We start from the raw sequence: 14,980 nt of genomic DNA on the forward strand, positions 1-14,980 counted from the left end.
TATCCTTACATATAAATGTTAATCATCAAAGTTCAAAGTAATTTTGGAAAATTTTGTTGACATTATTCTTATAAAAACTTTTTTTTAGAAAATATGGGTTCATGTCACTGATCTCAGATTTTCTCTGCAGATAATCTATTACAGTTGATTTCATCTTTTCACGGTTTATTTAAGAAGTCATCAGTGAATAAATAATGGTGTATATTGCTTTTAATCCACAAACCTGCAAGCTAGAGTAATTGTTAAGATAAGGGTTTGACTGATATGGAAAAGACAACGGGATCTATGTTCTGCTAGAATAATCAGACTGTGTCAAGTACCTTTCTAGCTGGGCTGGTTTCTCCAGCTTCTGATTTTCATCCAGTGGTCTCCATTGTTGGTTGTTCTCTGACCAACATGTCACTATAGGTCATGCCCCCTCCAGTGTCCTCAATCTCATGGCTTCAAACAGGAAGTGGATTTTATACTCACTTGGTGCTCTCCTATAATGCACCTAAAGCCTCAGGGCTCCAATTCTGCCCAGAACTTTTACTTATATAAGTGAACAACATTGACTTTTTCTAATCTGTTTATCAACTTTGTAACTTTATGGACCTGTTATTACTGTTTTAAAAATTTTTTGTTGACGTAGAGTATTTGCAACAAGAACAGAAAAATGACATAATTGGGTTTGAGATCATCATGGCTAAAATTTTTAGTGTATTTATTTTCAATTTTTTTCCATCTACATGGTTTACCTAGAAGTGATCAATTTTGTTGTGGAGCTCTTTAATGTAACATATCAATGCATTAGTTTTCTCATCTGACTAAAATATTTTTAAAGAGTTGACTTTTAAAAATATTCACTCTGTAATATTTCATTTACTTACAGATTCCATCCTTGTTGAAATCCTTAATTCCTTCCAATTTTTTTTTTCATTTGTGGAATTATAAGATCAAAGTATGAAGCTCTTTCATTCTGCTTACTATTAACAAATCCCTTTCAAAACAAAGTTGCTCAATTTATTCTTCTACGTGATATGTAGTAGAAACTAGCTTGTCATATGCTCACCAGCACTTGGTGATCATAGTTTGTAAAATTTTCTATTTTGAAAAAGGAAAGAAAGTGTCTTTCACTGTATCTCTTTTATTACCAGTAAGGAGAATAACTTCTCAAGTAGTTATTATTTGTATTTTTTTTCTTAAATTTTGGGTCCATATCCTTTGCAAATTTTCCAATTCATGCTTTCATGTGTGTGTTTTGTTAAGTAAGTATATTTTTTATATAAATCTTCCCCACTGTTTTTTATTGGCATGTTTTTATTTTGAAAAACTGAGGGTCTTACTCTTTATGCAGTGAAGTTCTTCATTTTTTTCCTCTGTGAGCTTCGACTGGTTTCATGTTTCAAAAGATTTTTTTTCTCAGGAATTTTTTTTTTTTATTTTAATTGGCGTACTTGTCATAGTTGCTACTGTCCATCACAGGCTAGATGCACTTCAAGACCAAGAACTTTGGTTTACTTATTTCTTCTTTCTCAATATTTGTTGACTAGCAGAATTCCTAGAAAAAGAGTAATGTCTAATTGCATTTTTGGCAAAAATCTGGAAATGATGTCATCGTATTTTCCTCTAGGTTTTAAACAATGAATAGGATTTCATTTAAGAATTAAATGGGGTCATTGAAAAGCCGTGGCAAACAGAGGGAAAGTAATGGATAGAGATTGGTCAAAATTTTGGTGCATGGGTAATGAAAACTAAAAAGGTAGAAAAGTTAGAGTAACTGTACCTGGAGTAAATATTTCTTGCACTTGTCCGAATTTTTATGTAGTTAATTAAAATTATTTTGGCAGTGGGATATAGTAATACATAGCTTTTTCTTAGGGTAATTTGGTGTGGTGGGCACAATTCTGTAACGACCCCCCTAAGGCCCATCCCCTTCCTCTCTGCTTCTCCTGCCAGGTGTTCATGCCCTACATAGTCTCCTTCTCTTCACTGTAGGAGGGATCGACCTATGAATATGGCAAGAGTCATTTCATGACTATGTTACACTACATGGCCAAGGTGAAGAGATTTTAAAGATGGAATCAAGGTCCCTAATTAGTTTAAAAGAGGGCTGAGGCCTTCCCTGAGATCAGATACCCCGTTTCCTCTTGCTCTTGGAGAAATAAACCACCATGAGATCTATCACTGCAAGGAAATGAATTCTGCCAAACATGTCAGCTTGGAAGAGGATCCTGAGCCCCGGATGGGGATATGGCCCTGACCAACACCTGAATTGCAGCCTTGTGGGGCCCTGAGCAGAGGACCCAGTTAAGCCATGCTCAGACTGCTGATCCCTGGGAGCTATGAAGTAGCTGCTAAGTTTGTGAGAAGTTGTTATGCAGCAATGGGAAATGAATACACTTGGAAATATCTATCAAATGTATTAGAGAATTCGTAAATACTTTTATATGAGAATTTAAAGTTTAGTATAACCTAAGAAATAATTATAATTTCTACTTAGCTGTGAAAATGTTCAAGTGTTTATAAAAGTGAAAAACTAGAAATTTCTTAGTTGATACAAGCACAATAGTTAAGTATTGGGCTTTAGGGACAGAGATGGTGTACTGATACATGTATTTATTGCCTCTTTCCCATCCCCGTCCCCCACCCCCGACAAGTTCCACTGAGAATAATGAATGAAGTCCATCAAAGAAAACAGAATATGGGATGTCATTGGAAACTAATTGTGACACAAATTTGGAAAATAGGAAATAGTTAAAGTATATTTACAGACTTAACCAAGAGGGGCAAGGGGTTAATGTACGAGGTTCTGAAGGGCCCTGACCTTCCCAATAACTACTCTGGATGCTTGAAGTCATAGAAGTTCCATTCAAATCTTCAAAATTGGACCAAAGATATTTTCTGTGCAGAATTCTATATCCAACCAAAATAAATATAAAGGCAAAACAAATACCTTAGACATCTAAGGATCCAAGCATACTTTCTTAGGTAGCTATTAGAGAATGTGCTACAGCAAAATGAATGCGTTAACTAAGGAAGAACAAATTACAGTATCTACGGAAGAGCTGACTTCAGGAGAAAGTGCCAGTGTGGCAACTTTGCATACATGGCTTGAGAGTGATCGATTCAGACAGAAACCCAGGAATGAAGAGCTCTAGAAGCAAAACCTTTGGGGAGAAAAGGGAGTGAGGCTTGTTATAAAGGATGATATGATGGATTATTTGGAAGAGATATGTAACAAATCCTGTAAGTGAAAGAAATATACCATTTAGTAGATAAGGGATTGATTGCATAAATCATGGTATAACCATACAGTGGAATACTATGTAGACATTTAAAAGAATGTGGACAAATCTGTATGTACTGATAAGGAACATATCCCCCAACACATTATGAATGAAAAGACAAGGTAAGGAACATATATGGTATGATTCCATTACTATTTTTTTAAAAGACGGATACACATACTTCTTTAGTTATCTTCTATATCCAGAGGCTAACTCTCGAAGGGTCTATAATAATCTGGTAATTATTGCTGTGGTAAGGGGAAATGGAGAGTCAGGGAAAGAGCTCAATCAATGAACTGATAAAAATAAACATGGAACAAATTAATAAATGAAAATAAATAAATAAATAAAACTAATAAATGTATGGTGTATTTTTATATTAACATTATGTAATGAGAAGTTATATAATAATACGGAATATGTTATCTATAGATTATAAGTAAAAACATATTACAAAATAAAACTTCTTGTCATTCAAGTTTTTTTATGTTTATTTATTTTGAGAGAAAAAGAGAGTGCATGGGGTGAGGAGTGGAGAGGAAGAGTGAGAGGGAGAGAGAAATCCCATCAGGAGTCGATCTCACAAACCAAGAGATCATGACCTGAGCTGAAATCAACAGTCAGACACTTAACCCACTGAGCCACCCAGGTGCCTCTTTAAAGTCAAGTTTTATAAGTATATCAATGTATAAAAAGAAAGTAGGGAGGTATACACACAAAAATAATAACAGTGGTACTTTTCAGGTAATGACATTTTTTAAAAAAATTTTCTTCATATTACTTTTTAATTTTATTTTATTTTTAAAGTTTGTTTATTTTGAGAGAGAGAGTAGGGAGGGGCAGAGAGAAAGAAAGAGAGAGAGAAAATCTCAAGCAGGCTCTGCACTCCCAGTGCAGAGCCCCACACGAGTATTGAACCCGTGAACAATGAGATCATGATCTGAGCTGAAATCAAGAGCCAGGCGCTTAACCGACTGAGCCACCCAGAGGCCCCTATATTATTTTAAATATGAGAAAAAGATTGTAAAATTGAACATGGGCAGGGCAAATGCTTAAATGTCTTTTAAAAATAGATTAGACTACCTGTTTTAGTAACCACCTTTTCAGTCTTTGTCTTATAAGTTGTTTTAATATATCAATATCAATCATATTTGAAAACCTGTTTTTAGCGGCGTGATCCTAAAATGGCACGATACTTGAGGAATACCAAGACATTCTTTTACCCAAAGGGAATTACAGTCTAGCTGAGGAAATAAGATACATGTGAAATAATAACTACAATACTACATATTGAATGCCTGAGAGAGTGAATAGTTTAGATATTTCAAATGTTATAGGAAGGAAAGATCACTGTTGCCCAGACAAGTATAGTCAACCTTGAGTAATGGGTAAGAATTAGAGGGGAAAAAGGAAAGAAAAGAACCTTCCTGGTAGAAAACTACCCGGAGGAAAGGAATAAAGTAAGTGCGTTACAGGGGCTACTTTCATTCTCAGAGCAGAGACTTGGATGGTAACGATAGAATCTCTTCCAACGTTCAAAGTGGCTTTGCATAAATTGTCTTAGGTGTCATACAGGCAGAGTGAGGGATAGCCCGGACCCTGCAGGCTGACAGGTAGGTCTTCACGTCTTAGCTCTGCCACCACAAGATGCGGCCGAAAGAAAGTCAACTTTTAAGGCGATAGGGCCTAATGTGAGGTTTGCTGTGAGGGGTAAAGGAGGGAACATGAGCAAACTGTCCACCACCGTGCCTGACACACCGGAGTTGTGAAGAGAGGTTGGTTCCCTGCTTTTGGCTTCCCGTGTTGGCCTCATGACATCTGTGTGGAGTCACAGGTAGAATGATCAGCCTCATTTTGTGGGTAAGAAAACCAAATCTCAAGGGTGTTAACTTTCGTACAACGCATTGAAGCTAATAAGTAGCAGACTTGCACTGTCTGAATTTTAGGTCAGTGACCAGTCCGTGATGAGTAAAACTTTATATATATACAAAGAAAATTGTGGTGCGGGATGTTTTTCAGTGGAGATCAGTGTTTAGTCTTCAGGAGGACATAAGATGCTGTTTCTCTGGATGAATTCACCACAATCCAGTCTGTTCCTCGATTGTGTAGGCTCATAAACATGATTTTCTGAGCACGTAGCGGGAGTCTATTAACCTTTCGGGAACAAACTCACATTAATTAACTTCACAAGGGAAATTCCTTAAGAAGAAGACTTTTTCTTAAGAACGCTTTCTCAGTAAACCTAGTGCCTAGCACAGGATCTGGAACCAAACAGAGCGTCACCGCGTTTCATTTTGTCGTTAAGACCAGAATGCTAATTTTTAAATTTATAATAAAAATATAAATGTCAAAGTCTTGGATACTCATACTGTTTGAATAAAGAAAAAAATATATAAAACCAAATAAGACTCCGCTTTCTGAGTCTGGCGTTCAGAGCAAGGAACATTTAGCCTTTCAAAAATTAATGGTGATGGTCCTGATGCACTCGTCCCCCCAAGAGAGATGCCTGGAATTTCTCCATTGCATGGCCCCACACACCTTATTCTTAATGGCTTTACATGTCTCTGATCACATCCATCCTGCACTGATTTTCTAGTTTAACTTTGAGATGACACCTTGCTTTCAAGATCTACAGCATGGTTTGCTGCCTGCGCTCAGTCTGATAAAGTGGTTTCAACCTTTTTTTGCCTCGGAAAGCAAACAGTGGGTAACATTCACTCACTGGCATCGTGGTTATAAAGCCTCCCTTTACCTCCCATCCAGAGAAGGATATCAGAGTACAGCTGAGCGAGAGTTATTTCAGGATAACCTTGACTTCGCTCTAACTTACAAACAAAAGTAAATCATTTGCAAACTTTGAACTATTAATAGTAACACATTACTTGCCACAGAGCTCACAACAGATTGTGACATACCGTTGGATCTTGACCTCCGTGTCTAGTGCAGAGAGTAAGTGCTGTTTTGATTTCTTGGATTTCTCATGTTTAAGAGGACAATAACACACATAACCCGCAAGTTTTAATTTGACTTACAAGTCATAGGGAGCAGATTTTGTATCATAAAGAATACTTCTTTCCTTAAATTCTTAGAGAAAGGAAGAATTGGATCAACTCTTTACCAGTGAGGTATTTTTCCTATTCCCAGAAGAGGATAAGGAGGGCATATATATTATTCTAATAAAAATCATAAATCTAAGTTATCTCTTTAGAAAACAAAAAGAAGAAAGAAAAGGGGGAGGGAGAGTAAACAAGTTCCATATTCCTAGGCTCTTTCTGCTTTAAGAAGACTAAATATAAACCCACAGTATTCCTTTTTTCCATTAACTAGAGAACTTCTAATTCTAGCAGAAGTATGAGCGATGATCATTTAGCTCTGAGCAGTACTTTGTGTTTTCTCATCCTCCACTTGCATTTGTGGGTCAAAAGAGAAGTCATTAGGGACTTGTATTTCCTGTCTCATCTTTTCCTTCCTCCTTTCTTAAAACTTTGTGGGAAATCAACTTTATAAAATACTGAAGAGGGCCATGTGCATTAACTTCTGAAAAGTCTTCATAATTCTTGCTTATCTGTTTCCAAGTAAACTTTTCTCCCAGGGCAAAGACCAGAATGAATCTTGGTATAGAAGAGAAAAGTCAGTATTTGCAACATTTCATCGTATTTCTCTTAATCAAAAGTGGGTTACTATTGTTTTACTTTTCTTGTCTATTTATAACCATCTCTTGGAATACTGTCTGTTCTCTGTCTATTCCCTACCCGACTGATAATTCCTTGGAGAAAAAATTTAACTGACTTTATTTACCAAACTTCATCACTGTTGGTATCCGTATCTACACCTTCTGCAATTCCATTTTTTCTCCCTGAGATGTAAAATGGTTCATTTGAATAAAGAATTATCTTCACCTGAGAATGTAGAGATTAAAATATCTTCTTGTCTCAAGAATGTAGTGTAAGGTTATTGCCTAGTAAGTAGTTCAGGACCTTGGCCTTTTTTTCTTCTTCAAGGTTGATTCCTCTACTGCAGTGTCTGGGTGGATGTGGCTGACAGGTGGCATTGCCTCATGGCTATTCCTAACAGCTAATGAAATAAAAATAAGACTTTATAGGATTGCCTGGGACAAGCACTGAAGGATGCAAGGGAATATCGTATTACATAAGACCAAGGAAATGTTTCTCTCTGTTATAGTGAAGAAAGTAATAATAGGTATTGAAAAGGCTGCGAGTTTTAATGATATTTTGCCATTCCTTATATATTTTTTTTATTTTTTCCTAGATAAGTGACTCCTGAGGAAAAAAGGACAGAAATTTGAGGCAAATTAAGAAAAATAGAGGAAGACACATGGAGTACCAGGATGCAGGGTGAGAAGACCCACATCTCCTTGTGCTTAGGGGCAATGCTCTTTCATACGCAAAGGCCATCAAGGTGCTCAGTGAAGAGCATTCCTTCAGAAACAGAAGAGTCCTGAGATTGAGGCTTCCTTTTAAGGCACTTGTTTTAGATGACTTTTTCCTCTGCCATTTCTAAAGATATCAGAAATATGTGATCTTAGAGTTTGAAGCAAAAACAGACATGTTTAACTGAACCAGTTCAGCACCTGTCCCTAGGGCTTTCCTGACAGAGACCTCACTATGGCCCTGATTTAGCCTAAGGGCAGTTCTAAATAACTTGGACAGGTTTGTAGGCAGTGTCTTTGAGACGACATTTAACGACACCAACGCAAATCTACCCACAACTGGTTTTAACACCACAGTAACTTTACAAGGAAGGTGGGGACTCTAGGGCTTATCACTTTCGTCTATGGCTTTCATCCCAGTCAACTTCATGCATCAACCAAAATGCGATATTTCTGATAACCAGTATTTGACTATTCGGTTATATTTCTCCTGCTGTTGACCTGTTCCCCCTTGCCTTTCTGTGCGATTGCTCCTAAACATGTTCCTTCTCTTTCACTGTAAACCTCTATTCTTTCATAAATAAATTGATGGTGTACCTCAGCCTCTTCATTCAGTACTCTCTCCTTGTTCTTACCAAAATCTTGCTGTCCCTCAAGGTCACTCTTTCTGTTTACAGCTGTTTTGAAAAAATTCCTCCTTCTCCCATGATCCATGTCTCATGCCCATAAATGCTGGGATATGACACTCTTGAACCCTAGAAGATTCAGACTCAACACATTTACAGCGTGAATGAAGCTGACCCAGTTGTAATACTCAGTCAAGGATGTGATGTATTAGAAAACAAATGTCTCATGTAAATATGGCAGGTGTCTTGGAGCTAAAGAAGGTTCTACCATTCAGGTCTGTAAGTACACTTTTGTCAGATCTTTCAGTTTTTCCAAAGGAGTCAGAGATTCAGGTTTTATTGGTGATATATTTATATTTTAAATGTTGGCAAAAAATTCAAAATGTATCAACACTGTGGGATAAATAACACTAACTTATAGGCTAAACATGTCCTGTAGCCTGCATGTTTATCACAGTTATTCTACCCTTTCTTTATCAACTCCTACAATATTCCTCTCTCATCTATTTACCAAGCCCTTCTTCCTCTAACACTATATGAAGTTTGGTTTTATTAACTTCATCAACTTTAATCTTGACCTGTGGAATGGCCATCTAACTCTGTGTGCAGATTTTTACTCTATACAACTTGCCTGTTACTCTGCACATCATTTCCTTTCATCTATAGCTGGAGGAGGCAGCTTTTTTTTTTTAAAGGCCAGATAGTAAATATAGGATTCTCCTCTCATCCACTATTTCACTTTCTGTGGTTTTAGTTACCCACAGTCAACCATGGTCCGAAAGCAGATGATTCTCCTAACAAATCTCCAGAAAGTCAATAGAAGCCTAATGCTGTGTCACAGTGTCCATATCACCTACCTCACTTCATCTTATCTTGTAGGCATTATCTTACAGTATCACAAGAAAGAGAGTGAAGACAGTATAATAAGGTATTTTGAGACAAAAGGACCACATCCACATAAATTTCATTACAATATATTGTTATAATTGTTCTTTGATTATTGATTCTTGTTAATCTCTTACTGTGCCTAATTTATATACTAAACTTTATCACAGGTATGTATGAATAGGAAATAGCATAGTATATATAGAGTTCAGTACTATCCATAGTTACAGGCATCCCCTTGGGGTCTTGGAACATATTCTTCACAGATAAGAGGTGGCTATTATATTGTTGACTTTGTGGGACATATAGTATGTTGCAACAACTCCGCTGTCCCATTGTAGCATAAAAATAGTCATAGGCAATACACAAATTGAGTGTAGCTATGTTCCAATATAGCTTTAGTTACAAAAACTATTGGTAGGTTGGACTTGGCCAGTGAGTTGAGTCATTGGTAGCTTGCTGACCCTTGACCTCAAAGATGAAGACAGAGTTCCTTAGCTTGGAGTCTAAGACCCAGCATGGTTTGTCTCCTGTCTTCTTTTCCAGCTTTACCACTTATTCTTTTCCCAGTGAGTTAGATTAGACTTTATCTAATTAGATTAGATTACATGATATTAGATTACAATTACTATTTATGCAGCCCTTTCTATATGTCTGCTACTATTCTAAAATGTTCATTTACATTAAAGTTTTTAAAGGACAGAAAAAAAAACCCACAAGAAACGAGATAGGAAACGTCATTTTATAGGTGAACAAATTGAGTCACAGAGAGATTAATTGTTTTGCTCAAGGCCACACAGAAAATAAGTAGAAAAGCTAATACTTGAACCCAGACAGTCTGGTTTCAGTGGTTGCTCTCTTAACCACTCTACCATCCAGCCTTTCTGAGGTCTTCCCAATACCCTTGTGATGGAGAGACTGTGGCATGTTGTTCTGTACATAACGTTCCTTTTATCTGATACTCCCTTTTTGACTTCTGTCTAGAAAAAACTAGATCAAGTGTTTCTCCTTTGGCAAGACTTCCATTACTCCACTCCCTGACACTGATGAAATTGAGATGCTTCCTGTTTTGGGGTGTAAAATCATTTTCTAGATATACTGGTCACTGTGCTTTTAAAATTTTCTCAGTAATTGTCTATTTTGAAACTAGTGATTTCTCTCAGGTCAAGGTTTATGGGTTATTTGTGCTCACACACTTCCTGCTATAGTATGTGCTCAATAATTGTTTGCTGAGTTGGATTCAAAGATTAACTTATCCCAGAGTTTTCACTACTTCTGATTTATGCATCCGTTCTTATTTTGGTGGAAGTGACGGTTAGAGTCTTGGTTTGGTGTGCCTCAGAAATGGAGCTTGAGATACAGATTAATGTGTGAGTAATTTATCTGGGCAGAGAAGAAGGCAGTGGTAGGAGAAGGGGGAGGTGGGACAACGAAGAAAAGCAGCCAATGAAGTGTGCGTTATCAAGGATCCTAGACTATCGTCCACCAGAGCTTAATTCTGCTGGGGGAGCGCTGAAAGCTGGTACAGAACACGTGCCTCAGAGTTAATCTACCCAAGGGAGAAGGTCTACTCCCAGGGAAAGTTAATACACAAACATACCCAGAATGCCGCACAGGGGGGGTCACGTGAGTTTTGTCAGCTTGAGGAAGCCCTCTGGCAAAGAAGTACAGGTCCTGCAAGCCCACCCAGTGTGTCCTATCGTGTGTGAGGACTGCCATATATGGGCAGGATGCCCACAGCATCTGCTTGAGTTTCTCTTCAAACTGCCGAAATCGACTGTAAGGTGAGGAGATCGTTTCTCTCTTTCCTCTTTGGTAAACCGAGACTCTTAAAACTGTCTCTAGAGATAGAATCTTTCATAATAATTACAGTAATCCCTGTTTCATGATGTGTATGAGGAAAAGATCGTCCCTGCCATTTTTCAGACTAGGTGACGTCTACGGTGCACTGGCAAGTATCTCTGCTTATCTCCTGGGACTACCTTCCAAGACTGACTTCAGCCCCAGATCTTTGACTTGTGGCACATTTGGATATTTTCTTGACGCAAGAGCTGTTGCGCTGCCATTTCTTTCACAACTATTGCTTTTGTCTAAGGCAAAAATTTCAGTTGCTATTTATAATAGATATTGTTATGGTTTACTCAACATTCTAGGTGTTCAAATAGATTCATGGAGGAGTAAGGCATAATGGTTGCCTTTAAGAGCATACAGAGGGGTGGCTCATTCAGTTAGGTGTCTGACTTCCGCTCAGGCCATGATCTCACAATTCGTGGGTTCGAGCCCCGTGTCGGGCTCTGTGCTGACAGCTCAGAGCCTGGAGCCTGCTTCAGATTCTGTGTGTGTCTCTCTCTCTGCCCCTCCCCTGCTCGTGCTCTGTCTGTCTGTCTCTTTCTCTCAAAAGTAAATAAGCATTAAAAAATTTAAGTGCACAGAGAAGTGCCCAGGATAAATACTTAAACTTGAATATAATGACTGTTGAAAAAGAGAAAAATGCAAAGTCAAAGAGGGTATGGTGGAAGGATCGACTAGTTCCCTTATAAGAAAAAAAAAAATGTAATTGAGGATAATGTAAATTTACCCTAAAGTAAAAGGAATTCTTTGTCGTTTGAATATCTCAAAATCATGCTATGGGCTGGCTTTCAAGTTTTTAATTTTTTAAAACAACATTGTTTTTGGAACAAAAATCCTTAAGCTGAGACCTCCTCCTTAGAGGCTGACAGTGGAAAGACCATTAAGGCTTTTTCTTATTCAGGTCTTGAAATAAGATGGCCTCAGCTGGCAGGGAGCAGAGAGAAGACTCAACAGGTGTGATGGACAAGAACAGGGTATTGGGTACTTGAGAAGACAGAGCAGAGGCAGAGATGGACGGGTATATGTTGAGGCTGAGATTTTGAACTTGGGAAACTGAGCAAATGGTCTCCTATCTACTCAAGATAAGACAGCCAGGCCGATGGTGGGAGGCTATGAGGTCAGCCTGGACGAGATGGAGGCTGAAAGTGCTTGGGGCTCCTCCAGGTAGAGCTGTACACAGACATGAAACTCACACCACTACACCCACTTAGGGATTAATTATTCTGGCAGAGGATTCAGAAAATAGCGATTATGATAATAGTGGTGATAATGACAACAATAAATATTTCCATTTCCGCAGTAGTGGGAATGCAGGTTATTGTTTTAGGAATTTCTCACACTGCTTGGCAGGATTCTTGTCACACCAGAAGATACCCATCGTTTTGGATAGCCTCATGTTGCTTCGTTCTCAGCCTTTGTGGGCCTTCTTAGTACAAGAAAATTTGAAGTTCAGGAACAATAATAAAAGTCCAAAAATGATTATGCCTACAGATGGATATGGAAGCTGAACACTGTTAAAATCATCATCCCCCCCCCCCAGAGTATCTCATTCCATTTATTTTGGCTGGCATGGTAGAGAAGGTTTTCTTTTTTGCACATTGGATTCATTTCATATCTAATATGTGCGAGACCCTCCACACACATTGTTTCCAGTTCTCCCAGCCTGCTGCTGTTTTGCCTGCAAGGAAATTGAAATTGAAACTGCTCTGAGTACATTGGTGTGTCCATGGCCTCGGCTGACTTCTTTTCTCCAATATTCCCAAATGTTACTGGCAGGATCACATCTTAGCAACAGGTGTTCCCCGCAGTTGGTAAAGAACGGAGGCGGAACCCAGGCCCGTTCATTCCCTCTGCTATGCCATGTGGCCCTCCATTCATTACCTACTGTGTAACTGTTAGCACCTGTACTCTCCATTATCTGTATTACTGTGTTTGTCAAGTTTCTCCAGAGAAACAGAATACATGCATGCATACATATAAGTATAATTTGTCATAAGGAATTGGCTCATCTGACTATGGAGGCTTACAAGTCCCAAGATCTGCAGTTGGAAAGAGGGAGAGAGACCTGGAAGATTCCATGTTCCAGCTGAAGCATTCAGTCCTGAGAATTTCCTTTTTGTGCGCCTTTCTGGGCTACTCAAGCCTTCAACTGATTGGGTCAGGTCCACCTGCATTGAGGAGAGCAATCTGCTTTACTCACCGTGTTAATTCAAATGTTAATCACTTCCAAAAACTTCCGTACAGACACACCCAGGAAGCTTGACCAACTATCTTGGTGAGTATCTAGGTTGATACTGAGGCCCAGTCAAGTTGACACATAAGATTAACCGTCACACATTCAACTTCTTTCAGCCCTTTATTTCATGCTCAGCTTCTAGCTTGTCTGATTTTGTTCACTTGGGTGCTCTCAATTTCTCTGACAACTCAGTTCATTCAGAAAATGTGCAATATTTTTTAAAAAAAAGAGGGAAAAAGGAGGACCATTTGGTTGCCTTTCTCTTGACATCATGTTCTGTTTTGCTCTCTTCTCTCTGGAAATAAAGCTGGGAGCATAAAACTCTTTCTGTCTTCTCTCTCTCTCTACCTCTCTCTATTGATCTCTTTGTCTCTTTCTTCTCTGTCTCTCTTGCTCTCTCTCGCTCTCTCTGTGTCTCTGTCTCTCACCCTTTCAAGCTTGAAATTTGGCTATCCTTCATCCCATTGATGTGTCCTTTTACTGCATCTTTTAAAATTCATCCTATTACATTAACATGTTTAAAGTGCTTTATGTTTTATATTGGTCTTCTCTATGCATTTATCACATTTATTTTTCAAAACAACCTCTCCTCATTAATAACTAACACTTTAAGGAGTCAAAATGAATGCATTCTTGCCATTGGCAAAGAGCAGAAGAGCCAGGATTGGGACACAAGATTTTATCTGTCTTCAAAGCTTCTGCAGTTTTTATTACATTATCTTATCTCAATAAACTATTCTATATGGCAGTCTCAATGTACTTTAGAAGCCCTAAAAAAAAAAAAAAAAAGAATGATAATGACAATTTGTTGAACTTCATTTTGTTAGGAAGTAAAAATGTAATACCATTCAGAATATTGGCAACTCAGTAAATGAACAATCAGTAAGTGGATTCATTTGAAGACTTGCTAGGTATCATGTGTGTCCCCAAACTGTAATTATTAGACTTTATGGAGGCTGGGATAAGAACAAAAATATTGATTATAATGCATTACAAACTTACGAATTATACATAATAAACTAGAAACAATATATATGAATACTATCACAGCATATGTATTAGGTAATATTTTGCTATTAATCAAAGTGTTTTTTAAATCCCATGCTTTCTTTGTTGTTACAAACTGTCTGTATTCCCACCGGTTCAGGTTTATTACTGTCCTGACACAGAAAGGATCTTTCCAAACCAAAGAAGGATGATGTGATACACGTAGCTTTTAAAGAGAAAGATTTGTAAAGAAAACTTGGTTCCCTAAACCAATGTAAAGAGATCTGTGGAGCATAACCAAGAGTTAGAGATAGGACTTCTATATTTTGATTAGAATGCACTGCTCCCTGGTATTCCCATTCATGGGATATTGGGAATTGAGGATACAGTGAATCTTTATTCCATTCCTTGAGTGAAGCTTGGGAGGACAGCAAGCATCATAGACAATTATTCTGCACCAACATGGTACAATAAGAGTAGGGTAGAAAATGCAGAAAGTCATGTCCTACCTGGACCTCTTTTTTGGGGGAAGTTACAGATGCACCCCACCTAACAGCGTATTAAGGTCAGTAAATTAATGGGGCATCAGGGCTAAGAGACCAGGTTCCCTAAAAGCAGAGTCTAAAACAAAACTTTGTGTTCATATGATTTATTGAGCAATGTTCATCAGGAAAAATCTATGAGAGAATTATAGACTAAACACTAAAATAGTGTTCCCTGAAGATGGCATTGTTAA

The 14,980-nt window shown here is 38.0% G+C and overlaps 1 long non-coding RNA gene across 1 annotated transcript; it reads left to right on the plus strand.

Annotated features, from left to right (window-relative positions):
* The first annotated feature begins 6,123 nt into the window (after window positions 1-6,123).
* Window positions 6,124-8,260, plus strand: LOC123609094. The gene is made up of 2 exons (XR_006717607.1): window positions 6,124-6,218; window positions 7,539-8,260. It is a non-coding gene; the product is annotated as an uncharacterized LOC123609094 (long non-coding RNA).
* The last annotated feature ends 6,720 nt before the right edge of the window (window positions 8,261-14,980 follow it).

Source organism: Leopardus geoffroyi, chromosome B2 (assembly GCF_018350155.1).
Source record: "Leopardus geoffroyi isolate Oge1 chromosome B2, O.geoffroyi_Oge1_pat1.0, whole genome shotgun sequence".
Classification (NCBI taxonomy): domain Eukaryota; kingdom Metazoa; phylum Chordata; class Mammalia; order Carnivora; family Felidae; genus Leopardus; species Leopardus geoffroyi.